At 40.7% G+C, this 27,607-nt stretch overlaps 1 long non-coding RNA gene across 13 annotated transcripts; it reads left to right on the forward strand.

Moving 5' to 3' along the window:
* The first annotated feature begins 988 nt into the window (after positions 1-988).
* On the forward strand, positions 989-27,607 carry LOC121081154. 13 transcript variants are annotated; one of them, XR_005825593.1, is made up of 9 exons: positions 1,194-1,229; positions 3,643-3,780; positions 10,361-10,427; positions 10,745-12,130; positions 12,448-16,149; positions 18,806-18,978; positions 19,672-20,207; positions 22,647-22,749; positions 26,766-27,607. It is a non-coding gene; the product is annotated as an uncharacterized LOC121081154 (long non-coding RNA). The 13 variants fall into 13 exon arrangements; XR_005825597.1 differs by lacking the exon at positions 1,194-1,229 and adding an exon at positions 989-1,069 and having other exon boundaries at positions 10,361-12,130; XR_005825596.1 differs by having other exon boundaries at positions 9,408-12,130.

Here is a 27,607-nt window from a genome sequence, read left to right on the forward strand (position 1 = left end):
TGATTCTTCCCAAAATCATTTAATTGCAAAAAAATATTTGCAAGGTAGGCACAGCTGACATACGAACTTTAAATAAAATGGTATGCCATTACTAAAATGGTGTTATACATATCAAGCAACGATTACAGAAAGCTTTTGTCACAGGTGTACCTGTAAGTACATAACACGGCAGAGCTTGCTCTCCAGGCTTTGCTTTTAACATTAAACTCAAAACAATAAATAGTACCTTGTAATATTAAATGCAATAAATATTAAACACTCACCACATACACCCTCTTTATTGTCAAAATCATCCGCCTCCAATGCTTTACTTAATCTTTCCCATAGTAGTTACTTCACAGTTTACAATTCTTGTTCGGCACCTTGGATGTTTAAAAGCACAAAAGTAGCGTGTTATTAAAATGCAAGCTTACAGTACTTAGATATATTTAAAGAGATTTATGAAACAATTTCTACGAAAAGAATACGAGCCTTCACTGATGTGCACTTAGGCCTAAAAGGGATGTCACTTGTAAGGAGCTTGACGTTTTCAGCACCTGTAATAAACTCCACCTGAATCCCGCCGTGGGGAGGAGGCTACGCTGTCCATAAAATCACACAGCTATCGGCTTTGGGACAGTGCGGGTCCTCTGGTCGCTACTTGGAAAATGACTCATCTTTTATGTGCATTTCGGAGCGCGCGGCTGTCCCGCTGTTAAACAAAAACCCAGTTAAAAGTCCAGGCCAAACGTGAAAAGGCTAAAGCTGGGCATATTAATTTCTTCCCTCTCTTACGGGCAGAGGAAGGCGTTGCCTCGGGTGTGCCGCCAGGACGGCAGGGCAGGGTGGCACCGGGGGAGCCATTTTGTCACCAGAACGGCCGGTTTTCTGTGCACCTGTGGCTGTGGCCGGGGGCTGCCCGCCGGCACCCGGGCACACTCGGGCCTGGAGGGGCAACCACCCCCTGCCCCGACCCCTCGCGCCCCGGCAGCTCATTCCCTCGGGCTTCTGGTTATGTACTGACTTATTTGTTCCGGGGCGGGGGTCTCTGCGGCCCGGTGCTGCTGGCCGAAGGGCACCGCAGCGGCAGGTACGCCACCGCCCGCCATCTCCTCAGGCAGCGCGGCCCAAGGCGCGCCGCGCCCGCCCCCCCCCTCTCCCCGTGGCACCGCCTGAGACCCCGGCAGCGGCAGCGGGGCTCGGCCCAGCCCGGCCCCGGCCCCGGCCCCGGCCCCGGCGCCGTGCGGGAGGTAAGCTGCCACACGCGGCGTGGGGGCGGCCCCTGGGGGCGCTCGGCAGTGCCGGGGTGCAGCTGCTGCTGCCGCTGCCGCTGCTGGTGGTGGTGCTGCTGCCGCTGCCGCTGCTGCAGCCGCCGCCTCCTCCCCGTTTCCGCGGGAAGGCGCCGAGGCGGGCCGGGGCTCGGTGTCAGCGCGGCCGGGCGGGTAACGCGAGAGCGGGTGGTCCCGGGGGGAGGGAGGCGGCGAAGCCGTAGCGGTGCCGCTGCGGTCGGAGAGGGGCAGCCAAAGCCCCGTGAGGCCGTGACAGCCTCAGGCGGGACGGGGGTGCAGGAGGTCCCGGCCAAGGGCTGGCGCTGGGAAAGGCTGGAAGCGAGCAGCAGCCCCAGCCCGGCCCCGGCTGCTCTGTCCCCACCGGGCCCCTGCGAAACCTTCCACAGGCTTAGCCCACCTCTCCGACCTTCGGGACAAATAAGTGTTACAGGTTTGGGAGGCCGCAGCACAGTCACCAGGTGCCACCGTAGGCCTCGGGTGTGCCAGCACGCCGCGGGGGGTGCAAGCCAACCGTGGTGGCCAAGGGCCCCCGGGGCTGGGTAGGCCGCAGCTGCCCACCAGGCCGGGGGCCAGGGGTCTGCGGGGGTCTGCGGGGGTCTGCGGGGAGGGCTGCGGCGTGCAGGCCCCTAGCACTGTGCAGGGCTGGTAGGAGTTCAAGCAGCACATGGCTGACACTGAGCAGGGGCTGGTGGGAGGCTGCTGGGTGTTGGTGGCCACCCGTCAGCGGCCTTGTGGCCGTGGTGGCAAGGAGGGGGTAGCCATGCCTGGAAAGATAGCGTAAATTGTGTTTCTAGTCGCGATGGAGAGCTTGGATGTAGACTAATCTCTGGCATTATCTGTTACTTCCCAGGCTTTTGGGAAGTTGTTTTTTTAACACTCCCCCACTTTTTTTTTTTTCCTTAAAAAAATGGGCTTTTTTGGTGCTCCCTTGTTGATTTTTTCAAGGGCCTTTGCAGGGAAGAGACTGACTGTGGAGGGAAAAAGGCTGCCAAATGCACTAAGTCAACAATGAAAAGGGGGTTTGTTTGTTTTGCTAAATTGATCCAGTTCTAGTAATCTGAAGTGTTTCATTGTTACAAAAGGCAGTTTCTGAAACTGTAGTTTGCAGGCTGGTATTGTCCTTTAAATGCCTCGTAAACAGTTGTCCAAAGTTTATTTTCATCTAAGAATTTTTTTTTCATGGTAATGTTTTGTTTCTTTTTTAACAGTTTTAAAACTAGAGAGAGGAGGTAACTTCACAGACAAATATGTTTTCTTTCAAAGATTAGATATTACTAAAATTGTCCTAAAAGTGTAAAGGCAGTATTTATTACTTTGTCAATGACAATGCAGATTGATACTAGAATCAGATCTGGACCTTGTGATAACCACTCTTGTTTGCTACACACACTTTTTGGAAATAGGCTTGAGGTCTGTCATTTGTTTGAAAATTAGGCTGAATTTTCATCTGAAGGAGTTAACAGCTACAGAGATTTTGAATCTCATGCTTGGCATGGAACTGGGGTGCTGTGAAACTCCTGCACCACATCCAAAGTCTCCTAAAGTCTGTTGAAATCAAATGTATTCTGAGAGGTTGAGATGAGACCCTAAAATTGAAGCTTGGCCCTACATCAGTGGCCACCCAGATCCTATTCCTGCCTCAGAATTAATCTTTGCTTATGCTGTAACTCCAGTTCCTGTACCAGCCACTGTCTCTCAGTAAGATTTCAGATGTCTTCATCGTCCTATGGTAATGTTCCACCAAATCTATATATTTATATATACATGTATGTATTTTAGGGGGACAACACATGTAGTCAGTGTAACTAGAGGAAGAATTTAACCTACTAACCTTTCCTCTGTTGAGATTTAGGGACTCCAAAAATGTGAGTCTAGACTTGTGTTGAAGAAATGTGTCAAGGGTTTTATAGTTCTTTGGTGCTAGTCAGAAATCAGCAAGCAAAACTGTAGTGTCAGATAAACTTAAAAGCTCAGTAACTAGTTTCAGTTCAGCCCCCTCCCCCCCAGTCTCTTCTGTCATAAAGTTAGGTGAAATTTCAAGCTAAATGGTTTTTTTTTCCCTATGCAAAAATATAAAAATAGATAAAATATGAGCTTAGAGTGGAAATTTGGAATCAATTCTCCATCTTAATAGGGTTTAAGTGCAGGAATGTATTTGAAGAATAATTTTGGAAATGTTGTCATTTTCGTGAACTGCTGTTCACTAGTCTGATTATTCTGCATCCTCATATGCCTGAGAAACATTAGGGTTTTTTTCAGAAAGGGCATTTGGTGGAAGTTTAATTTATCATATGGTTTTATACAACTGTGATTAAAGTCTACCTATATTATTGAACAGCCTTCACCCAAGAAATATGGTATCTTTACTGTTCAGATCGGTTGGTAATATGGAAGAGCCTGCCAGAGGGAGATGTCCTGCACTTCAGTCACTCTTTCTTCTGAAGGGCCTGTGTTCAACCAAAGACTAAATCAGAGCAGCTGCGGGGGCACTTGAATTTACAGAACGGATCTGGTAGGTTCCTGCTAACTGCAAAGTACAGCTCTGGGAGTCCCTGTCTTTAAAATCTTTTCTGCCTTCCAGTACCTCACACAACGCCTCTATAGTTGATGCAGGGAAAGATAACTGTGTATTTCACTGTTAATTTATGCAGCTTTAGAAGGTTTAAGCCTCTCCACCATTAGCTGGTCATTTCATAAAAGAGTTTCTGCTAGGACAGTTCTTCCTATTTCCCTCCAAGAAGAAAGGCTCCCAGAAGTTAAGTTTCAGAATTAGCATTTTAAGTAAGGACCACCTTTCTCATCACTGTGACCGCATTTGCTTGTCCATGTGATTGCCCTCAGCTGAATAAAGGGAATCTCCCTGTGATCCTGTTTCATTTTGGGAGAGGTTGGGGGGTGGTAGGAAGGTTTTTTTAGGCTGTGCATTCCTTCTCTTTTCCTGAAATGGAATTGCCGCACTAAGGTATTGTGATATTTTCAGATACTTTGCCAAAAAATGCACAACCCAAAACAAAAAATATGATTGCACCCCTGTGCTAATTGTGTGATACTCAAGCATTTGTCTGTCTTGCACTGCATGATGATGTGATACAGAAGCAGACAGCCATAGATGGCCAGAAAAGGCTTAATTAAGTATTCTGCAGCTGCTACAAATTAGATCAGCATCTGCATCTGTGTAGACAATGAGATTCATGGTAATTTTGAGGGCCAAGCAAAGCAGAGATTTGTTTTGGATAGGCCTCTAGCCACAATTCAAACAAAATTCAAACGAAACATGTTCTAAGGGTAAAAGAACATTGGTCAACTTCATCTCCTGTTGCTGAAGGCCACTATGGTGTCCTGTCCTGGCTACATATACCAATTCCAGTGTACCCCATGGAAAGCTGCTGTTACGGTATTCATGCTTTTTTGTTTGTTTGGGTTTTTTTTGAGAAATGCAATTCTCAAAAGTTTTTCAGACTATACTTAGAGGTATATTTTCTCTAAGCACCCAGTTTTATGGCTGTTTCTCTGACGATTTGCCTTTATTTCAAATTGTGTACCACTTTCTGGAACCAGAGTTGGAGTAAATGATACGCATATTTTAAAGGTCAGTCATCCTGCATATTGTAACAGAGTATGCTGTATGATATTTGCAGCATAAATTGGGTAGAGAATACAACAGCAATAGACTAGTACATGGAATGAGGGGATAAATGTATTGTTGGCAAACTTTTATACAGATATGCTTGCATGCAGATACAAAGAAATAATAGGGTATTCTGTGGACATTTTGAGAAAGTGCCACTGGTTTTAGGTGTTTGGAAACTCCTCAGTACTAAATGGTTTTTCTTTTGCATATTAACAGCTCCAAACACAAGTATTGATCCATAAATGTGTCTTCTACCTGCTGCTGTAATACTAATATTTCTATTATCAAAACAATAATTAATATAAAACGTTTATTAGATATTTTAGAGAGACCTTGTGAGGGCTGACAGCTCTTGTTGATAAGTGAAGACAACCTTGTAACCTCTGTGGCCATAAAATTTAATTGCACAATATTTGGGTCAGCTTTTAGATGTGCTTGGGCCACTTATGTTCGTCTATATTAAAACTTCCATGAGCCTCCAGCTGTGATGTCATTGGTTATAACTCTTCCCATGGAAGTACTTTAAAAAGTTGATATTACTGAGGTTAAAAGGGAAGTAAGCCTCAGAGGTTATGTTTGGATATGTACTTTGGTTTAGATGTATTTAATCTGAACTTACTGTTGCTGCGGTGTGATCTTTTTGGAGCGTCTTTGCACAGGTCCTGAGTGATAGAGACCGGTTTAAGTTCCCATTTCTGGTGTTAACGTTCTGCAAGGCTGCACCAATCAGACCAGCAAGATCTGATTTCAGCAGTGACTTTGCATAGCTACACTGACGTGGTTAAAGGAGAAGAAACCTGGTTGCTAAATCAAAGAAGTTTCTGAAACTGGGGGTTACTATTTTTGTCAGGCAAGTAAGGACCATGCAGAGACAATTTAAGTGCTTTACTAATTAATCAATTAATCTCCAATTAAATGTGTATTAAAACCTGTTGAACTGACCCACTGTGTCATTACCCTCTCCAGTTTAAAACTTTCGGTAACACTTAACTATTTAAGTTACGGTGGCACTAGCTTTTAGATCTACCATAGTCGGAGGGTCTGTGCTGTAAAGCCCCTTTCCGCTAGCATCTCTGGACATGACCTAGTTGTCCTCTTGGCTGTGACTCAGACAAAGGAGCAACGGCTGGAGAACAAGTACATATCTGAAAGGGAGTTAAGAGATTTTCTAGCTCTTAAGTGAGAGTGAAGGGTCTCCTGGGGTCTAGGTGTTCAGGTAGGGTGAAGATGGGGCAAAAGGCATATGGGCAGAAATAATTTAAAAGGGACTGCTGCTAAGGGGAACAGACAAGTTAAGAATTTCTGGATTAAACTGAAATTCAATTCAACAAGGAGTTCCTTGCATTCTTTTTGCAGATTAAACCCAGCAGTTTTGAAACTGTTTAAATAGTTTCTCCCAGGAACAAAGGAACAAGTGCTTTTTTGCCTTAAGTGAAAGCCAGTTCCCTCACATTTCTGAGGAGGAATACAAACCAAAATCTTATTTCAGTTAGGTTGTATGTGCCTAGGATCTAAAGTGCTATCAAAAGCATGGTGGTTGAGGATTGAATGGCTAATGAAGTCAGTTAGTGCAAGGACACATAATTAAATGGACAGCCATATCTTTCCAAGGGTAGGAACTATCTCCTGATACACAAGTAGATTATTTCAGTCTCTTCTATTTTTCTCCACATTAGTAGACTCTTCATTAATTTTTACAATTATTGCAGATGATATTAATTTGTTATTACCAAGCATTCTACTACAATAATTTCAAGCTGAGGAGATGGATTGATACTGGGGAAAAGGCTATTTGCATATAGTTATATAGGATAGAGAGTATCCTGCTACCACTTGAGAAAGCAAAGAAGAAAGAATGCATGCTGCAGATATCTCTAGCAAGAACTATAGGAACCATTGATTTTGTATGCCTCTGTATTGTTATTGGTATAGCAATAAAAGAAAATAGAGAGAGACGAAAATGATTGGAGGAGAGAGCTCTTTTGCTTTTTAAAAAAAGTAAACCAAAACCAAAATGAAAGGTTTGTTTTGCTGAATTAACATTAGCAGGTAGGTATCATACTAGTCAGCTTTTAACATTTTTGCTGTGACAGATGTCGTGTTTCAGGGTACAGTGCATCAGCTATGTTAACATTGGATTCATATGCTGTGAGCACAACTTTTAAGTATATGTGTAGAACTAGCATTCCTATGTATATATACTTATGAACAAAGCAGTAACTGCTAGTTCATTCGTTCTGTGCAGTTGTTTTACGTGCTTCCCAGCATACTAGTATACCTTAGTTTAGATCTGGATGTTTATCCTTTGTAAGCTCTATTTATTGAACTTAATTTGGAATCTGGTGCTTTTAGAGTATACGCATAGAATGCACAGTTGCTTTTGTCTTTATTGAAAATTTCTTAAGTGGTACTTTAAGTACTTGCCTCATAACGCTAGTTGCTTTCAAAGGAACAAAATCCAGTTTGACTATGCAATAAATTTTTAGCACTTTCCGTTGGAGAAGACAACTCAGTTAAGAGCTTGTGTATCTGCACAGTGTGACAAGGGGCATGCTGCAAGGCCTGTCCATGTTACCTCATTTATAGTGAACTGTACAGTGCAGCAGCGTTTTTGAAATGGGATAGCAGGGAGGAGCTGCGAGCAGTCGTGGGGAGCGGTAGGGGAATGCCAGGGGTGTCTTCACATGGGAATGGGCCACAGCAGGGTGCAGGGGTGGGGAGTGGCTGCAGAGCTGTCCCTCTGCTGCCACTGCAATGGCTTAAGGGTGACAAAGAACCCAGGCGAGGCAGCGCTCAGTACATTGCCAGCAGACTGAATTCTCCTAACATGCGTGTGTTCGTTCAGGGAGGTGGTCTCACACCAATAACCAATGGATTTTGGAACAGCAAAAAAGAATTAATAAAAGCCCTTGAAGAAAGTTATATATATATATATATAGCAGAATAAGATTTTGCTTACTGTACCAAGAGAAAAATAATTATAAAGTGTATGTGTATATGCTTATATATACATGTACATACAAACACTTTAGACACAAAGGTGTATATATATATATACACACACTTTAAATTTATAACAGAAACATAAAATGGAAAATCTGCATGTTTTAAATGCTCATATATGAAGCAGTATTTAAGGCAATTCATCCTACTTTTCCCCCCTAACTTTTATACTGCAGTTCATCGTCTTACCAAACTTTTAAATGCAACTTCATGGCCTTCAGTGGAAAGTGTCCTGTTTTCACCAGCATAAGTGAAAGGAGAATAGACACAATATATTTTGAAAATACCATATAACACTGTATGAAAAGCCTTGAATTAGCTTTTGAAGAACACAATACAGAGTCATTAAATTGCGAGTTTTGCCAAAGCTTTGTGGTTAAATCCCATTTTATATTTACACACACTATGGAATAACTAATATAGATGTCTTCCTGACACTAAAGCTTGGATTTATTGGAAAAGACAAACGTGGTTGAAAGCTGAGCTAGACTGTAGCTTTTCAAAATAAAGAAGATAAAAAGATAGTTATAGAATAAACTGCCTTGGTTTACAAAACAGACAACGGAGCTCTTAGTTGATGGGGAATAGTTAGTAAAAAAATAAATGAGCGTACTGGCCATTTTAGGGCTGATTCTGTTTCTAACTGAAATAGTAGTAAAGTTTCCATTAATTAAATACAGTTTCCCTATTTCTTAACCTCTCAGTATTTCATTAATAATAGAAATATTTTAGAATTTCACTTAATGTACTTAAATGGGATGATGAGAAAACTGAGAAACAAAAAGACCAGTAAAGGGCCCTTATTTGAATTTAATGGTATACGTTATCTAGTGTGTAATCTCTACCTTTTGCAACATTAAACAATATTTTTCTAGAAAAGTAAAACATTCTGTACTAAAGTTTTATTTACAAAATACTTTTCCCCCCAAATTCAGTGAAATGCAGACTGACATAATTGGAATTTCATTAAATTATCCAGGAGTTTGTCACATTAATTACTACTTCTGAGCCTTTAAACTCAATACAGTAAAATGGTAATGAATGTACAGTATACAGAACTAAAGATTCTAAACCAAAGGCTATATGTTTTTCTTGGTTAGTGCAGCATGTAGAATGTCTAGTTAACTCTAGGAACTGCCATTCCTATTTACTGTCTTCAGATTTAACAGTGCTTGGGTTTAATGACTCTATAGGGGATTTGGTTTCCATACATTACAAATGTTATGCATGAAACAGCGATGTTTTACAGGCATTTCTTGTTTAATAGCAGCTCTAGTTTTGGGGTTTTTGTTTTGTTTTACATTTCATACTTCATCCGAGAAAGTATCTTTCTTATTTAGAGGTTTACTTTATGCTCTGACTAGCTGTGCTTTATTCTACTGCTCTTTTAGTCTCACATACAGTAGGATATTCTTATAGCAAACAAGATTGTGATTATTTTCATATAGCACATTCCAGAAACAAAAATAATCTCTGCTGTGCTTCTCTTGTCTCCCAAAATGAAGAAAACAGATGAGGATTAAGGCCTGATCTACCTCTGCTGAGGTTGGAGTTCCCTGTCAGCTGTACCAGTCCCACACCAAGCAGCCTAGCTGAAAAAAAAATCACAGAACAGGGTTGTTTGAAAGGGCTTCAGGTGTTATTTAGCCTAATCTTAGGCTATCTATTGCTGATAAATCATTCATTTTGGCATACTGGGAATACTGAGTACAGAAATAGTTCAACTGTATATTGACATATGATTCCTTTCTTTGTCCCATTAGTGTCTTCTATGGTGTGCATATGAATTGTGAATATGGAATCTGTTTACTTGAAAAGAATCATGGTCAAATTTTCTGTCTGTTTACTTGCTTAAATAAATGTTTTCAATTTAACACAACAATTTGTAATGAATACTGTGAAACAAAGTTAAAAGAATGAGTTCTTGAAATAGAAATCATAATAAAAATGCTTTTCTCCCCTCCAAAATATTTATTTTAACATGTGGTCACATTTTCCTACATTTTCACATTAATTGAAATCTTATTGTTCTAGAAAAATAAATCCTTTTTTTCCCCTTCGTCTAGTTTCCCAGCTCTTACACAAATTAAAGAATACACACACGGGCATAATTTGTGGTTTTAAAATAAGGCAAGTTGTGTAAATTTATGATTTCTTTAAAAAGCATCATGCCCAGCAGTGCTCTCATGTAGCCTCTGTTTTGTAATTTACCTTTTCACTTTAGCGAAAGGCAACAGTTTTTTGTGATAATCCTTTGATTACCAAGTCTTCTGAAATGTTCTAAACACTGTTAATTTCACTCCCATATTTATCACAAAGTAATCTTATGCTGATGTTTAGAAGGAGTTTGTAAGGCTCTGGAATGTCTGCTGAAGCTCCAAATACCAGAAACAGTCTACAGACACCACATCCTTTCTATTTATTTGGAAATTACCAGGATAACTTTTTTATTTTGAAGGAGGCAGACGGGGGCGGAGGAGAGGCACAGAGTACACCCCCAGTGCTGTCTGGATTCGGATGTTCTTGTATGTAATCCTCTATGTTCTTTCCATTTAGATTCATAGAAATAGTTTGAAAGAAACTGACTATAAATATCCAGTCACTTTCAAGAAACTTTTCTTGGCAACAGTAGCTAAAATCAAGCACCGTATCAAATAAAATGCAAAGCATGCTACAAAGCTTATCTGCTTTCTCTTGAAGAAAGCTTTGTAAGCGTAGCCATGAGCCTGGAGCCCAATCACCCAGTGCTGTGGCAAGCAGAGCAACTTCCAAAGACTTAAAAATCATTTTTTAATCGTTTTCTCTGTTAAAACTCACCAGTGCCCTTCTTCTGCTTCTCCAGGAAGTTGTACCCGTCAGCACCTGCTGAGGGCTTCGTTGATCAAACTGGCAGGTAAAAAAATTCCTGTAGAATAAAGCCAGACCAGCTGGCTTTGAAGAGAAACCCCCCAGTTTGGGTTGTGTTTGTCTCACTCACCCTCTGCTCCGCAGCCCTGGGCTTTTTCTCCTTTGGATGTTGACCTGTAGGCTGCGTGATGCGGGTGCACAAGTGTCTGGCAGGCCAAGGTGCACCTGCTTCTGTCACTCCCGAGTAAATTTAGCTGTAAAAGGTATCACTGACAAGCAGACCTTTGTCAGCACTGGCAAATGAACACAGCATTGCCGTCCCCCTTCCAAGTACGCTTGCGAGTTCAAATGGAAAATAGCAAATCGGTCATCTTATCCAGGAATCGCTTCTTTGAGAAGAAGGAAGGCCAAATTGCTTGTACGTGGCAAAAAACTTTCCTCCTTTACATAGATGTTAAAATTACAGTATTCCTGGAATAATCTCTGAACAAGATGGGGTTTTGTTCTATTAATTGTGGCTGGAAGGAAACTTTTTTTTAATGGAAATACAGCACACACATATTTCAATTCAGGTTATTAAATTGTGTTAAGTATTAAAGTTGATGGCCTTTCTTTTCACTAACTCATTGTGCTTTTTTATCCAAAGAAATATTAGAAGACTAAAACCTCTCAAATAGGAGGTATTAATCTCATTCCCAAAATTAGAAAGCATGCAGTGTTGAGAGACTGGATGTCAAAATTACGTGTTCGTAGCACTTATGCAGTGGGAATCTAGGAACCAACTACTTTTAAAATGGGAGCTAAAGTAAATGGAGACTTTTCTGAGAGAAGCGATCAAAACTTGGTGTTCTTGTCCTTATTGGATTCAGGTAAGGGTATTTATCATTTATATCTGCCCCTTGCTTTTTTTATTTTTTTCCCTCCTTCCTGGAAGTGGTTGAAATACATGTAATTTGCATCAGTATGTCTTGCAGAGTTAATAAAAAAAGTCACCAACATAGATTTGCCAGGATTGGTAGTAACATACCCGGATACTCCATTTTCTGCTTGAAAGCTGTGCCATAAACTCGAAACTACTTTTAAGGGAAAATTTCAAAACTGTGTACTTTACAACAATATGCTTTTTAAAAAGAGCAAAATGTTCCTTCTAAAAAAGTAATGGGGAAAAAGTGTGGGTCAGGAGCTCTTTGTAAAATAAACAAGGTTCCTATTTACTTGCTTGTATAAACAACCACTCACTAAGCTGTATGTCTCTGCAGGGGCACCCCTTCAGATAAAAACATGGACCTGATTGGCATCATCCTGTATCCATGGAAACGTTTTAAGTACCTCTCTCTCAATACATACTTCTCTTATTCAGGGTTTAAAAGCCAAATACCAAGTAAGTAAGTGTTTTTATTCAATAATTACACAGGAGGTACTTTGTGGAAGCTTGGTTCTTGGGGTTTGTATCTGTCGTAATAAAGAACCAGTTTTTTTATCATATTTGATAAAATCGTGTTTCATTTCAAGCCTCCTATCAGCTGTCATTCTCAGATTAAAAACAACATTCAAAATGTCCTGATGAATGAAAATTCTGAAATTTTTGATGATCCATTACTGTTTGAAGAACAGTGATCATAGTTCATATTACCATGAGACTTAGGCACAGCTCTTAATTGCATTAAGCTAGTCTGTTTTTCTGTCTTTCTGAAAAAGGATTAGGAAAAATACTAAGAAATCAGACTACTTTCTTTTGGCAGCAGCCATACCCACCTGTATCGCTGTTTAGTGGGCCACAGAAGTTAAGAGCTTAGCAGTCATTTTGAAACCAAACCAAAAGACTTGAGAATAAAGGAGATGCTTTAGCACAGAAGTAAGTCAAATGCAAAATAATAATTTTCCTATTGTCTGCCCCACTACTTAGTTAAAATATCAAAGCAAAGAACTAACAGAAATAAGGGATTTTCTGTCTCCATTTTTCCATGCAGAGAAAGAAGCATAGTCATGAACCACATTTATTTTAAAACCTGTCATTCTGAAGAAGATCCTTTGCAGATCAAATGTAGTTATGTCAAAGTTGCCTTGGCTCAAATTCAAAACTCTTTCAGAATTCCACCTATTAACTGGTACAACTGATGCACACTTCCAGTGTAGTTTGATTTACAAAGTATGAAAACGAGTGATTGCTATCCATGAGTTAACGTACTGTATGTATTTTTAAAAAATCCTGTCTTAGTTTTGTTGAGGGAAAACATTTTCTTCACCTGGGCTAGGCTGGAACACTGGAATGCCTTGCTAATTACAATTGCTATCAGAAAAACACATTTCTGTCGAGAGAGAGATGCAGTAATTCTCACTGAAATCCAACTGGTTTAGGGTTTTGGTTTGCTACATTTGTATCTCTACATATTATTTTCATTTACTGCTGTTACTGTTTTTATTTGACACCTTTTCTTGACAGCCCAGTCCCTGCTGAGTGCAGATGGCACAAATACTCTCTCCACCGATCGGGTTGGAATGGCCTTTTTAGGAACTCTGTCAAACTTTGCTATCTAATGAAACTTGTTACCTTTTCACACGCTAGCTTCTCCCTGTCAGGCTTATGCCTTTATTTATGTCTATGCCTTTACAAATGTGTAAAGCTTTTGTTTAAGAAGTGTGATTGTGGTGTGGACCAGTTGAACATGCTTGACTCTCTGCAGAAGAATCAGTGGGTAATCTGCCTGTGGTCTGGCCCATTCGTTCTGCAGATTGCCACATGAGACCTCGGATTGTGATTGCTCTCAAGAACTTTCACTCTGAGCCAACTAAGCATATCAGAGAGGTGAAACTTTCAGCCTCCGGGGAAGGATGCAGCACACATGACAATTTTGTACATTTCCCTTCTATCATGTGCCTGTCCTTGCTACAAGGTCGAGGTTGCTGGGGTGCTAACTGGGGAAGTAGAAGGAGAGACTAGTCTCAGCTCAGCCTGCTGTGCATTCAGTGTGGCGTCGACAAGGAAACTCTGACCTTGTTCATCATCCTGAACAAATAAAATTTCAGTTTTGTACTTGAGTGGCAGGATTACTCAGGTGCACTGCAAAATACAGTGAAGGCTGGGCCTGACGCTGCCACGCTGAAATGGGGGAAACAAGATTTGCCCTGTTGCCACTATGTAAGGGGCAAAAATGTGATTCTTCCTAGCCGCAGATCTCAGGGAAAGAAAGGGATGAGGGGAATTGGTAGTGGTATCACTTGGGCACAGAAATCTTCATCTAAGTAATATGTTCTCAGCTTTATGATTTTTAGCTTTTTAATCCAAGATGTCTTTTTTTCTAGCATTTGTTAAAGAATCACTTCCAAAATGCTAGAAAGTCAGCCTGAGCATATTGCAGATAAAATCTGTCTCCCTTCTCCATCACGTAAAATAGAGATACAACATTTGGCCTATATTCAGTTTTTCAGGTGCTAAAAAGCTATGACAAAAATGCACAGATCGTATGATAATGGGCATATTATACAACTCTAGATCATCATATGCCCAACTTATTATTACTATTTTAGTTTTCCTCAGGCCACTTTTATAGCACCATCAACTTACATGTACTTCACAAACATAAAGGCTCATTGCATGCTCTTTGAATTTATGGATCAAATACAATAAATAAGCAGGGAAAAAACCCAGGAAAACATTTAAGAATGTGGCAAATGTATAAGGAGAGGAGTATGGCTGTAAAAAGAAAAGTGAACTGAGTTGTTTGAAGGCTTTTAAAGATCAGCATCAGACTAAAATGTAGACAAGGAATTCTCTAAGGAGCACCTCATGTTATTTTGGAGCCATCAGAACGAAAACAGGACCTAAATTCTGACTCTTCTATACTTGAAACACACCCAGCTGAAAAGGACCGAGGAAAAAACATGACTGACTAAAAAGCAGCTGCATTTGGAGAACTTGCGCACAACAAAGATGCCTCAAATTCGGGCTTGAAAAGGGGTGGGAAAGCTGAAAACGGAGCATCTGCTTCCACTGCTAAGAGCAGACAGCTGCCAGGAGGGAAATACATAGTTACAATAGCAGTGTGATCCTGTGAAACCCCCCATTCATAAATGTACCCAAATATGTGCATACAGCACTAAACATACGTACGAGAAGTTGCATGTGGCCTTCCCTGCACTATTGTGCAGTCTGTGAGCAGAAGGGATGTAAACATGCATTTGGCAAGCGAGAGGGAGGGCACTGTTATGTCAGTTTTCCTAATACAGCAGGGGAGCTGGGATTTTTTTCCCAAAGAGAAAGTAAATTTTGAGTTAGACAACAGAGGTGCTGTAGGAAAAAGGCAAGTTTAGCTGCAGTATTCTGAACAGTTTTGAGGGAAGGGCGTAGGGCAGGTTTAAGGTCAATAAGGTGAGATGTCTGTCCAGTTAAATGGCTGTTAGCAGTGGTAGGGAGCCACATTTCAAAGTATAAGAACTTTATTTAGGAATTAAATTGCACAATAAAAGTTTGGAAATGTGTAGGTCCCTAAGTTAGGAAAGAATATGGACTAAATACAGAGTGAGGCAGGAGGCATAGAAGGAATCAGAAGAAAGAGAGGGTGTTTAAGCAGGAATAATTCTGCTTGTGGCAATGGCTGTTTGTAGCCAGAGGGAGATGCATGCTGTGTTGCCGAAACAGTCAGATTTGGCATAAATGCAGCTGAAGGCAGTGAAAAAGATAATTATAGAATCATGGAATTCCAGGTTGGAAAGGACCTCAAGGATCGTCTGGTCCAACCTTGGCAGAGTGGGGAAGACAGAAAATCTGCTGTTCCATTTTTTATGTCCTAAGATGAAAGCAACTTTTCAAAAAGGAGAATTAAAACCACTGAAAGGGAAGGGGAGGCAGGTGAATGAGAGAAAAAAGTCTGACCTTGCAGTGAGTTACTGGTTCTGCTGAACTACTGTGCTTGAGAGAGCTCTATACACACACCTATACAAGAACTTCAAATGCCCCTACCTCTAGGTTTTATTTAAAAGATTTAAAAGAATCAGTGGGGAGAAGTTGCTAATGTGGGCAGAGGAAGTGATTTCTGACACATGCAAGAATACTGGGTAGCCAGTCTGCTTGCGTAATACGGAACGCAAAGGGTACAGGCAGGAGGGGTGAGATGGCGTGGTAGGGCACAGACCGGGCGTCTGGTGCAGAGCAGCCTTGGTGCAGCTCAGCGCGGGCTGTAGCGCTGCCTCTGTCGCACGGTGTTCGTGTGCGGGCGTTGGATGACGGGCTGGTTCCATAGGAAGCCCTGTTCTGGGATCTACAGATACCTAACTGGCTACAAACCTGTCTTCCTAGATTTTGTTGGAGTTAAAAAAGCAAAAAGTGGTTCTGGGATATGTGTGAATAGATCTATACCATGGCACCGAAGGAGTGAGCAGCTGCAGTCTGTGGGAACTTAGGTACGTATATGCCATTAATTTAAATGCGCTCCAGGATTCTGTCAACAGAGGAAAGAGGAGAGCTTCCCCAGGAATGTTTACTGCAGAACAGTTACACTGATTATAAGTTACTTTAAAGTAATAAATTAATAGTGACCTTCTCTGCCAAAGTATGATTTATTACAGACTGATCTGCTGTTTTGTATAACTGTTTTACATACTAATTGCCAGTATAGTTGCCTGAGAATTGAAGTATAAATGTGATAGGGAATGATTCATAGACAGTATCTAAAAGCAAACCCGAAAACCTCAAAATGTTACAAGCTTTTAGAATTAAAACATTTTAGTGCAAATCAGCAATATGGTGTATTGTCAAATTAATTATTTGAAAAGAAGTATTTATAATAAACATTGGAAAGGATCAGCGGAATAAAGGGTTTCATGAGGCATTCCTAGTTTCATGTAAAAATGATTCAGCTCTTGTTCCTGCAAACCATTTTTTATATTTTGCTGTGGTCTCCCAAACTCCTGCAAGCTCCAGGTTTATGAATATGTCCTGTTCAATAGGTAAGAGGTTTACTTTGCACTTGTCCTGGTGTCCACAAAAGGTGCTTGCTAATAAACCAGTAAATGGGCCTCCTTCGTGTTTTAAGCCTTTCATACTACGTGAATAGTTGATCTGAAAGCTATTATTTTAAGTGGATCTGGTACCACAGCCATATGCAATGTTGCCTAACATTTCTCATTAAGATTTTTTCATTGTGAGTTGCAAAATTTCAACCATTAAGTTTTAAAGGTATCCTTTTTGAGTATGCGCTTTATCCTGGATTTTCTAGAGTGATTCAGCAGTTACTTGAACAGGAGGAGCGGTATTTTAGACTACATATGTTAAGAAAACATGTGAAGTTGTTTAACTGGGCATCTCTAACAACCTACAGAGTTTGTAATAATGGAAGAAGTTCAGGGGCAGTCTTAGGAATGTACCTGCCGCCTGCTCAGATAGCATATCTGCCAAAGTGAAATTCGCCAGGAAAATACCGGGTCGTGTGTGCTTGTCTGAGGCTTCAGTTGGGAATCTGGCACCAAAGAGGGGGAGGAAGTGATTAAAAGCTGTTGGCATGCCTGTATGCCAACTTAGAGCTGCATGGCAACTAATTCTGACATTTGTGATATTTTAAGCGCTGGACTTAATATTTATTATCACAGAATCTGAGGGCTTATGGAGGTGCATGCTAAAGTCTGTATGTTTTGCATTGTGTACAGATATGTCGGCTGTTGTCCACTCCTTACCTGCTCAGTCTCAATTCCTAGTGCAAAAGGGTGACTATACAGGTTCTTTCTCTCTTTACTCCATTTTCCTGCTCCATGGAATGATGTAGGGAACTAACCTCACCTGGACTTCTTCTCTTTGTCCCACCCTCCCAGCTTTTACTATGGCTGCAAGCATTATCCAGCCTTCCAACTAGCAGGCAAAAAAAAATATAGCAGAATTCATTCTGAAGAACTGAGTTTTGCACTAGCCGCTTACATGTACAAAAATGTAATTCTAATCCTCTGTTGTTTTTTGGCATTAATGTACCGTATTCATTGAGACTGAGAAAAAACTGCTGCCTCTAAGAGCCACTGATTTGGACAATTATCCAAAATCAGATTATAATAAATGGCAGTCTTAGGAATGTTGATTAACCTCTAAATAAATATTACTTTGGAAAAACCCTGTCAAATGCATTAATGATAAGTTGTGAAGTAGTAGTAATTGCAGGCATGGCATTATAGATAACGTAGTTAATTGATACCACCCTCTCAAACATGTATAGTACATCAGCTGCCATGAAGCTGGAGTGATTATAATAGTATTTACAACAGTTGAAATAGATAAGATATGTAAAATAGAAACTTAGGGTGCTTACTACGATCGTCTCACTTGGTCATTTAATGACTTTGGGCAAGTATTGCTTGGACATTAGTGCTTCCAGCTTTCTGATGAGGTAAGTATGTACTGAGCTGCTCTAATTAGATTTTATGTGAATGTCACATGGTCCAGGATGAAGACTGTAATTAGTCCAGGCAGTCTGCACAGGATGAAGTCATGAGTCAGGTCCAGGTACGACCCGGAGAGCAGTCAGGAGCAGGAGGAGGTGGGCCAGGGACAAAGCATGGGTCTTTTGTCCATCCAGGGGACAGGGCAAAGATGGGACTGGTGACAAAGCTCTGGCGAAGCAGAGTTCTATCCAGGAGACAGCAATCCACAGCAGAGGTCTACTGTCCATCCAGAGACTACTGCACTTAAAACATAGCTCTAGTTAATTAAGGCCCTGGGCTGAGCTTAAATGGAGCTCCTGGGTCTAGGGGCATGGGTGTCCCTGGGGGAGGCTTATCAGGGCCATTACACCCTGTCTGGGTGTTCAGGGCCTTGGCAGGTCCTTCCTTTCCCTTATCAATGCTTGCAGTCATAGGATTCACAAAATGGGTCTGCCTAGGTCACCTTTCCTTGGGATGGTCCTGCAGAGCTGTTTGGATGAGTTCATGCTGAGATTACAAATGGAAGTGGAAAACGTGTCCTTGTCTAGCAGATGTGTTTGTAGAAATGCAATACAGATTATATAGATGCAGACTCTAGGGAAGAATGCCTTGGCTTTGTTTTTTGGGTGTGTTTTTTTTTTTTTTTTTTTTTCAGGAAGACACACATTTGATGAAGAGTCCTCTTCATGGCAGCATGGCAGCAACCACAGTGCAGCCACAACTTCTGTGTCTTGGCCCGGCCCGTACCTTGGTATGACTCCTAGTGTAGAGCAGCCATGGGCAGTGGAGTGAGAGGAAAGCTATCAAGTACAGATTATATCTGCTGAGGTATGGCTTGGACGTACTTGCTTCTGTCACAGATGAATTAGGGAGGATAGAGTGATGGATTTGACCCACTTGGTCCAGCAAATGCAGACTCAGAGCTACTGAAGACATGTAAGCATAGTTATGAGAGCTTCAGGGCTCCATTCTCTATCCCTGAAATGACAGGTTATGAAATATAATGGGACATCCTTTTCAGGAAAGGAGTAACTGCAGCTTAGCTTCCTCTTGTAAAAGTTCTGGGCAAAGGCTACGGGTGTAGCTGCTTGAGAAAGGGAGTTGGAATGTTGTCGGGAAAATAAGGATGAAACTAAAACTTCAGGCTATAGAATATGCTTTTTAAATGCTGGTTTTTGAGGAAGAGCTTGTGGGTTAATGCAATTACTTCGCTGGGTGATTCTGCCAACTTAAGCCAGCTTACTTATAATATAAAATAGGGAGATCAATTTATGACCCTGTAGTTAGGGGTAGCCCTTGTCCATTTTCAAATGAAAACTAACAGTCTTGAAAATTCCACTATTCTAGTAAGGCCAAAATACCACTATTTAGCTCATAAGTGTAGTCAAAATAGCGTGAAATGAGCCCAAGTCCTGTAATTTCCCTTGGTTGCCTTGTATGATTTTTTACTGTGTATAAAAGCAGTTCATAATTTGAATGTTTTTGTTTGTTTGTTTTTAATTTCATAACGAATTTATTCAGGTAGAAGTTATCTTGCTTCTGAACACTCTCACTCCACCACTCCCTGCCGAATAGCAGAAAAGCCAACATCTCCAGAAGGAAGCGAAGTGGAGCTGTTCTATGTACACTGATGTGTTCTTACCACTTTTGTCAATTATATGAGTTTGTTTTCCATATTAAAGCCGGCATGAAGGACTACTTTACAGTGAATAAAGTATTCAGTCTTAAGTGCTAAGAATAATTTTTTAAGCTGAAGTTTTTCTTCTGAGAGTTGTCCAAGGTTTCATTCCATGACTTCTTCCTAAAGCTACGGCTATATAAATCAGACCAGAAGCATACCTGTTTACACAGCTGTGCCAGGGGAATGGTGCAGGAACTTCACCTTGCCAAGGGAAGGATTGCACTCTGGCAAGGATCAACTCCCTCTCTCGTTCCTAACTTCTTTCTCAAGGTTGATGAGTAATAAATTGTGTCCTAAGAGCAGAAAATGGTGCAAATGCCCCTGACTGATCAACTGTGACTTTTGTAGCTGACCGACGAGTAAACCTCAAGGGAAGGTAAGTTTTTTTCTTGTCTTTTAGTTTTTGTGAGGACAAGGAGACAGCCTGTCATTTCTTTGGGAATGCTTGAACATAAGATTACTAATAGGAAACATTATGCACAATTCCATCTATATTTTCCCAGTCATTTTCCATGCACCAATCCTCAGCCAACACAACTGGCATCACTCCCACTGAACAGACACTAATTTACGCCAGCTGAGGTCCTGGATCTTGTGTTACTTTTATATTCATATACTACAGTCTGGGAAATGTCAATAAAGCACGCAGGTTTTGAAACGGATAAGATACATGAGTGCAACACAACTATTTTACATGAGGACTTGAATCAGAACTGTTACTTACGGCTGGCATACTATGATATGCTTTCTTTATGACCCTATCTCATGCTGCAGCTGACTTGACCTAAATTCTGCTGGAGTTTTCTATTGCAAAACATTGAGACTTCAGGCACTGCTGCAAGTAAGTTAAAAAAATAATATGCAAGTCTCTACCGAAATGATACAATGAATTCAGCATTGTATGGCATTTAATCTTATATTGCATCCTATTGATTTTATGCCAGACAATTTTTCATTTTTAAGTGAGCTGCAGACTGCAATATTGGTACTGCGAGTTGTCAGCACAATAAACAGAAGGTTTGGGGACTAGATGTAGGGAAGTTGAAATTTTTGAAATTTGGCAAGAATGTGAAGGTCTGGGAAGAGAGATTAGGATAACAAGCAGGTCTGAAATACTTAGCATCACTGATCATTTAAATAATGGCTACCAAGTTTTCGGTTTAATAATTAAAATCAAGGGGCAGTTTATGCCTGTTAGAGCCACCGTGTTAGGCTGCCTGCAAACTTGGGCATGCATCTCTGCATGACTTTATTTTCAGTCAACATCTGGAAGATTTTCTTTGCCACTAAAGGCAACCCCACCCCCACCCCCCTTTTAGTTTTAAAAATGACAGTCTGCATCCTGCAGTGTGCATCTGTAGCAGTGGGTGGATTCTCTGGCAAATTTAATTGCCCCAGAATCACACAAGGCCCTGACTAATACCAAATGATGTGTGATAAACAAACACAGAAACTTATGTTACTGAAGTGTTCTCTCCATTTAGTACTTAAATGCACTAGAAGTGGCCTTTTGGAAAGCGTAGGTCATGGAACAACAATTGCTATTGGAGTCTCTGGATTGCTTCATTGTTTATTTAAGTTGACAGGAGGCTAGCTACAGTTTCACAATTTAGATCATTTATTTTTATGGTCAAAATGTTTGCACAGTAGCAAAATGGTTTAGCCTATCTCCGCAATGGGATAGTGCCTCATTCTGCAGCTGCTCTGGCTTTCTTTAGTTCAGGCTTCATGCAGAGTGGGTGCTGCAGGAGCCTGGCAAACTATTAAATCAGCAGTGCTTTCCCGGTTGTGCCAGCATACTGTATCCACAACGAGGAAACCTTAGGAAGCTCGTTTCAGAATGATTTCCTGGTGTTTCTGGTAGGCCTGAAGGGAGAAAGAGATGTGCGCTGTGATGTCTCTTGGATAAAAGAACTCGCAGAAATGAAGGTAGAATTCAAAAGCCCTTCTGAAGCAAAGAAAAGACAAAGCTGTTAATGCTCTGGTGGTGTTCTTTGTGTTACACAGAAGTGCATCAGTGGACGTGAGAAGTTACCTAGTAACACAAACATTTTACATTCGTGGAGACTTGGGGCCGTCAGTGACAGACCTTATCTCAATCACTGGTAGCCTTCTTCACCCTAATGGTTATGAAAGGCTCAGATATTTTTCATATGCACTCAAGGCATCTTTCTGACACTAGTCAGTAATATGTAATAAAAGGAAAAGTAAGGTCTCCTGCGGCTGCCTTTAGTGCACTGCCACCGACGTGCTGGGAAAATAAGAACAAAAAGAAGGACAAAAGGGAGGTTACTTGTATATGGCTTATTGGAAGGCATCTCATTTTCTGTCTCTAGTACGTGTTTCCATGTCCTAGGGAGAGACTTAAACTCCTCTCAGGAGCTTTTGCTAAGGAACCAGGCGTTTGGACAGCAGTGGACACACTGAACAGAGAAGGACACGTTGGTGGTGGCCCTTGCCTCTGCTAGCTTCTCTGAAGCAAACTTAGGTCTTTTGGTATCTCTGGGTATAACTTCTCTCTTCAGTGGCAAGAGGGCAAATCAGCTGAAGTAGCAGCAAATACTCAGCTCCCTGGGGCTGTTCTAACAGTGTACTATATGTCCCAGTGGCAGAGGACGAGTCCTCATGAGGTTCACAAGAAGGTGGCAAGGTCTTTGTTCCACGGGTCTGGATACCAGGCACCAGCACGGCCATAGGTACATTTTCCCTTGTTGTAAATTCACTGTTTGTTCAGCCTGTGCATGCTTGCAAAAAACAAGGGTCTGATTTTTTTTTTTTTTTTTTTGGCTAACACTGGATGCTTTTATCTTTTAAGAGTTCCGGAAGATTGGCATTACCCTGTAGCAGTGTCACAGCCTGCAGTCATTTAATGACTCTTCTTGTGGGGCCACGATTCCACGCCCAAGTGCATTTAGTAGGTCAGTACAGTAATTTTAAATGTCTATCTTTCAGTCTTTTGCCATCCTCAATTATACCTTTCCACCCTACTATTTGTGTAATTTTCTTCTGTCTGAAGTCTCTTTACTGTTGTTCTCTATTGCACAGCATGACAAATTACCCATCAAGCCATATCTTTTCAGCCCAGAAATGTGCAGTAGCACAGAGTCATGGCATTATCACGTTGTGCACTTTATTTCCTCACAGTTCATTCAAGTGTGTCACTTTATTTTCCTGCTTCCTTTTGTCATCATGAAGATTAACTGTTTTATTCCTCCTAAACTTTAGGAACAATTAGAAATGCATTACATTGTAAGCTCTGAGCAACACCTATACAATTCTGTATAACTTAGCATTTCCCCTGCATGGCAAAACCATGGCCATGATTCTGAGTCTTTGCAGAAGCCAGGGCTTTCATCCTTATTATACAGCTGAGTAACCCTGGTTGTGGGCAAGAGAATTATTTGTAGCCTCTGGCCACCAACCAAATTAACTGTGAGACACCATTCACTTTGACAGTGTGCGCTAGATCCTCTTGGGAGTTATGAAACTCTCTGGGTCTGATGTGTACTGTGCCCACAGTCCCTCCTCTCCTCCTTCCCCCCTCCTTAATTCAAGATAAATACCAGTAATTGTACAGCTTGTGCTGAGATATCTCCCAGGCATTGCAAGTATGTGTTAGAAAAATGAATTTTAACAGCTCAGAGCATCAACAGGGCTACAGCTGATACATATATAAAATGCATCCTTAGAAATTGTGGTTAAGATGATACAGAGGAAGTTTGTTGTTAATGGCATCGTTTAGAGCAGTTGTTAGCATTCCATGGGGGCAGTGCAGGAGTTCAGGGGGCACTGGGTACCCCCAAGGCATTAATGCACATTCTGAAGAGAACCGCAGGGGTAAATGTAAAGCTGTCCTCATAACATACCTGAGATGTGAGACGGGATCTCTTTGAGTAAACATGCCTGGTTTGTCTTTACAAGATATTTTATGGATCAATAGGAAGAATGGTTGTTTGAAAGGGAGAAAAGGCAAGCTAGAGGAATTAGGACTTAAGATAATCAGAAACGGCACTAAGCCTGTGGAACGAAATTTGGTTGGAGCAAACTTCATATACTTTCAAATTGTTATTAACAAAATGCTGACTGTTTAATACCATCAGATTATATGATTTTTTAAACCACTTATACCTGAGAAAATGTGAGAGCAGAATATAATGAGCTGGAAGTGTCGTGGTGCCAAGGATGCCAAGAGCCGTTTGCAGATTTGTGTTAGTGGCCCAGTAACTTGAAGACTGGCAGATGCTAAAAGACTGGTCTTGAGATGTGCTGGAAGAGCTCAGAACTGCCAATAACTGGTACAGGCACAGGTTAGGCACCAGTCCCGAGTCTAAATTAATCTAATCCTAAATAAGGTTTCTGTCTCTGCAGCGTTCTACTATGTACTTTGTAGTATTTACTTATTCTGTGCCTATTTCCAGCATTTCATGTTGGTTTTTTAAAAATCCCAGGTTTAGCACCACACATTATGGCCAATTAGCACCATAATTATGATTCTTTTTTCAAGCATACCTTTACAGGTTCAATGGCAAGATTAGTACGGAAAGTAAAATGCATGAAGGATTTAGAGAAAGCCTGACTTTTAAATGAAAGACAAAAGGTTTTTTACTTCGGTTTTTGCAACCTTTTGTGAAAACTCTTAAAATCAGTTTAAATGGGACTGGAAGCTCTGGCTGTTGTGGTTCATTTATCTTTTAATGTTTTCTAATTACTTTGCTTTAGAGTGTCAGGTAGGAGCTGGTAATAGAAAATCCAGCTCCAGTACGCTTCTCCATACATCTCCCTTATGGAAATTTGTTGCTGCAGCTGATAAACAGAATTATACAAGCTTTGTCACACAAATCACATTATAAAAGGTTCCAAAAAACTTGACAATGTTGACAGTTGTTTTCAGCAAATGGCTGCTTTACTGTAGCACTGTCAATGTTGATGTCCTTGTGCACATGTAAAAGAGCAATGTGATTAAGGCAAGCTTGTCCATGCTAGATATGAGCCAAGTTTTCAATCTCCTCATGGCACTGAAAGATTGCTCAGCTGTTGCAGATAAGGCAAGAATAGCTAGCAGATTTCTGCCATTAAAAAAAAAAAAAAATAATCCTTGTATTTGGGCATGCGTCTATAGGAATTTGTAACATCTGCTACTGACCTTAAGTTCTAGATAAGAACAGCTCGAATTTGTAACTCAAATTGATATTACTCGGTTTAGATGATGCACTTCCAAGAAGATTACTGAAGTATCTTTGTAAGAAGACATTTGTCTAGACAGCAGTCTAAAGCATGATACACTTTTGTAAAGTGGTACTGTAGCGAATTATCACCATTCCTCTAGTGCCACTTACCACTGCAGTTTATGTCCACATTATGTTGAATTTAATTTGGACAAATAATCTATATTGTCTTTCGTTCTGAGAATATTTCATATTTAAATACGGAAATCGATGCACGTGCCCTACCTAGAACATCAGTCATCTTTTCCATATTTTTTTCCTCACTATCAACTAGATGAAAGGTATGGAAAACTCAGTTCTTTAGCCAAAACTTTGTCAAGAGAAACAGGCATGAGTTAACACAGCCATATCTCCCATCCTATTGACCCTGAATTCTTTATGTAAGATGTCAAAGCCATGGAACTCAGCAGATTTGTTGTCATGTCTGGGTGTGGAAACAGTGGGAAGAAGCCAATTTCAACAACATAATCTTATAACAAACCCATGGAGATTTTCTCATATAAATTAGTGTAGACTTTGTTAGTCTAAACATACTCAGATTTCCACTTTGTATTTACTGAAAACTCTCTTTGAAAAGCCTGGGTTTCTGACAAGAGCCCGAGGGGGCGGAGGGTGCGGATTTTGGGTTGGGTCAGAGTGACCAGCTGCATGTTTTCCCAAACATTCAGTGCGATGCTCTGCACATCTTGGAGTATCTTAGATGTGCCTGTGCCTCTCTGTGATGATATGGTAAACTCTGTGAACTGAAGCTATCTATCAGTGGCTTTTTCTGAGAAGCTTGCGCAGTGACAGCGTGGTAATAAAGGGCAGCATTTGGTAGTCTTTGTTACAAAACCATATTTTCTCTTCTTGCCACACAGTGGCACATGCCCTGATCTACAACCAAATTCTGAATCAAATGTCTCAGACAAAAATCTTCTTCAATAAACAAGCCCAATTCGAGCCCAGAAAATTGTCCATTCTCTGTACTGAACGAAGCCAAGAGTCTGAAAAAAAAAAAAAAGAAAAAAAAGAGGTTTATGAAAAGGTACTCAAAGAGCATGACATAGTACATGCAAGCGAAGGGAGGAGATAATATAAAGATGCACTCCTCACCTTAATTCTGGTATTTCCCTGTATTTTAAGACTTGATGCTGCAATGTAAACATCTTTATAAAAAATAATCTTACTATGGGAAAGCATGGGCAGCCTTAGCTATGGGCAGCACCACCTCTGCCTTCTATAGTTACCAAGTTTAAAGTGAAAGTTATAGCAAGTGTAACAAACAGGGCTTTATTCTTAACAGAAACCAACATTAGTTTTGCATTTTGTGTCATCAGGATAAAATTAGGTGCTGCAATAAAAGCTATATTGCATGAAGACATGCTCATTTTTATGTCACCTTGTGAAATTCAAGGCGACAATACACTTCTTTCCTCCAGCAGTCTCAGATAAAGATTTGCACCTCAATGCTCTGGACTCAGTAGCAGTTTGACTCTTGTTTCATTCTCAGGCTCTCTGATTGAAAACCTAAATCTCATAAATGAAGGGCTGTAATTATCAGCTAGTAAATCTTTCCATCAGTGGTTATTCTTTAAGGTCAATTAGAGTAAGGAACATTTCAATCTGGAAGTATCATGAAGGAAAATCTTTCATGCAGAATTGATGAAACGGGAGTGCTTCTGCCTGTACCCATCTACTCTCTGCTTTTGTGTGTTCCTCCACTACAGCTGCATGCATTAGCAGGCTGACTCCACTTTGAAAACCTTAAGCCGCATTCTTCAGAACAGTTGCTTGCTGTTGGTTGGATTTCTCTGCAGCCCTTTTTTCCATTTGGAGCCACCGAGGCTGACACATAGTTTCCAAGATCTTCCGCGCGTCTTCTGTCTCCTGAATCGTCTCCTGAATCCCAAATATTTCTCAAGTGGCTAGCAAAAGAATATCCAGATAATCTTCATGCTGGTGACACAAGCTTTGAGAAGAAAGCCAGATGGCTCTGCAAATTAATTGTAAAGTAATTATTTCATTTCATGTTAGCTTGGTGTCTTTAATACGTGTGTGCTTTCACTGTTAGAGTTAGAGCATTCACAAGATCCGAAGGGCCTATGAAATCCCACTAATTCTAATAACAACTTTTGTTGGTCGGACTGTAAATGATACTGCAGATGAGTTGTGTGACAAAGCAATAATGCAACTTGAAAAAAATAAGAGATGAGCAATAAACTGAAACAAAAGAGCTTGTTGCCTTTCCCAAAACAATACTTTTTCATTCCTGACCTAGGTTTACTTCCCCCACCCCGCCCTTCTTTAAGCATCTTTACATTGTAGGCTAACAATAGGTGCATTCATGGTTCAAACTTTATGCCCAAAATTATTGCCATTCAGATCCCTTATTATCCTTTCAGGCATCTTAAAAAAAACAGGTCAAACAACACTGCATAATTTGGAAAGTTAACAAAACATTGTTTATGGAACAAAAATGTAAGAAGATGTAATTACCACAACCTTTAAATGCATTGTTTCCCTTCAATTGTCAATTAAACATTTTGAAGAGCTAAAGTTTTATACAAAA

This window comes from Falco naumanni, chromosome Z (genome assembly GCF_017639655.2).
Source record: "Falco naumanni isolate bFalNau1 chromosome Z, bFalNau1.pat, whole genome shotgun sequence".
NCBI classification, from domain to species: Eukaryota; Metazoa; Chordata; class Aves; order Falconiformes; family Falconidae; genus Falco; species Falco naumanni.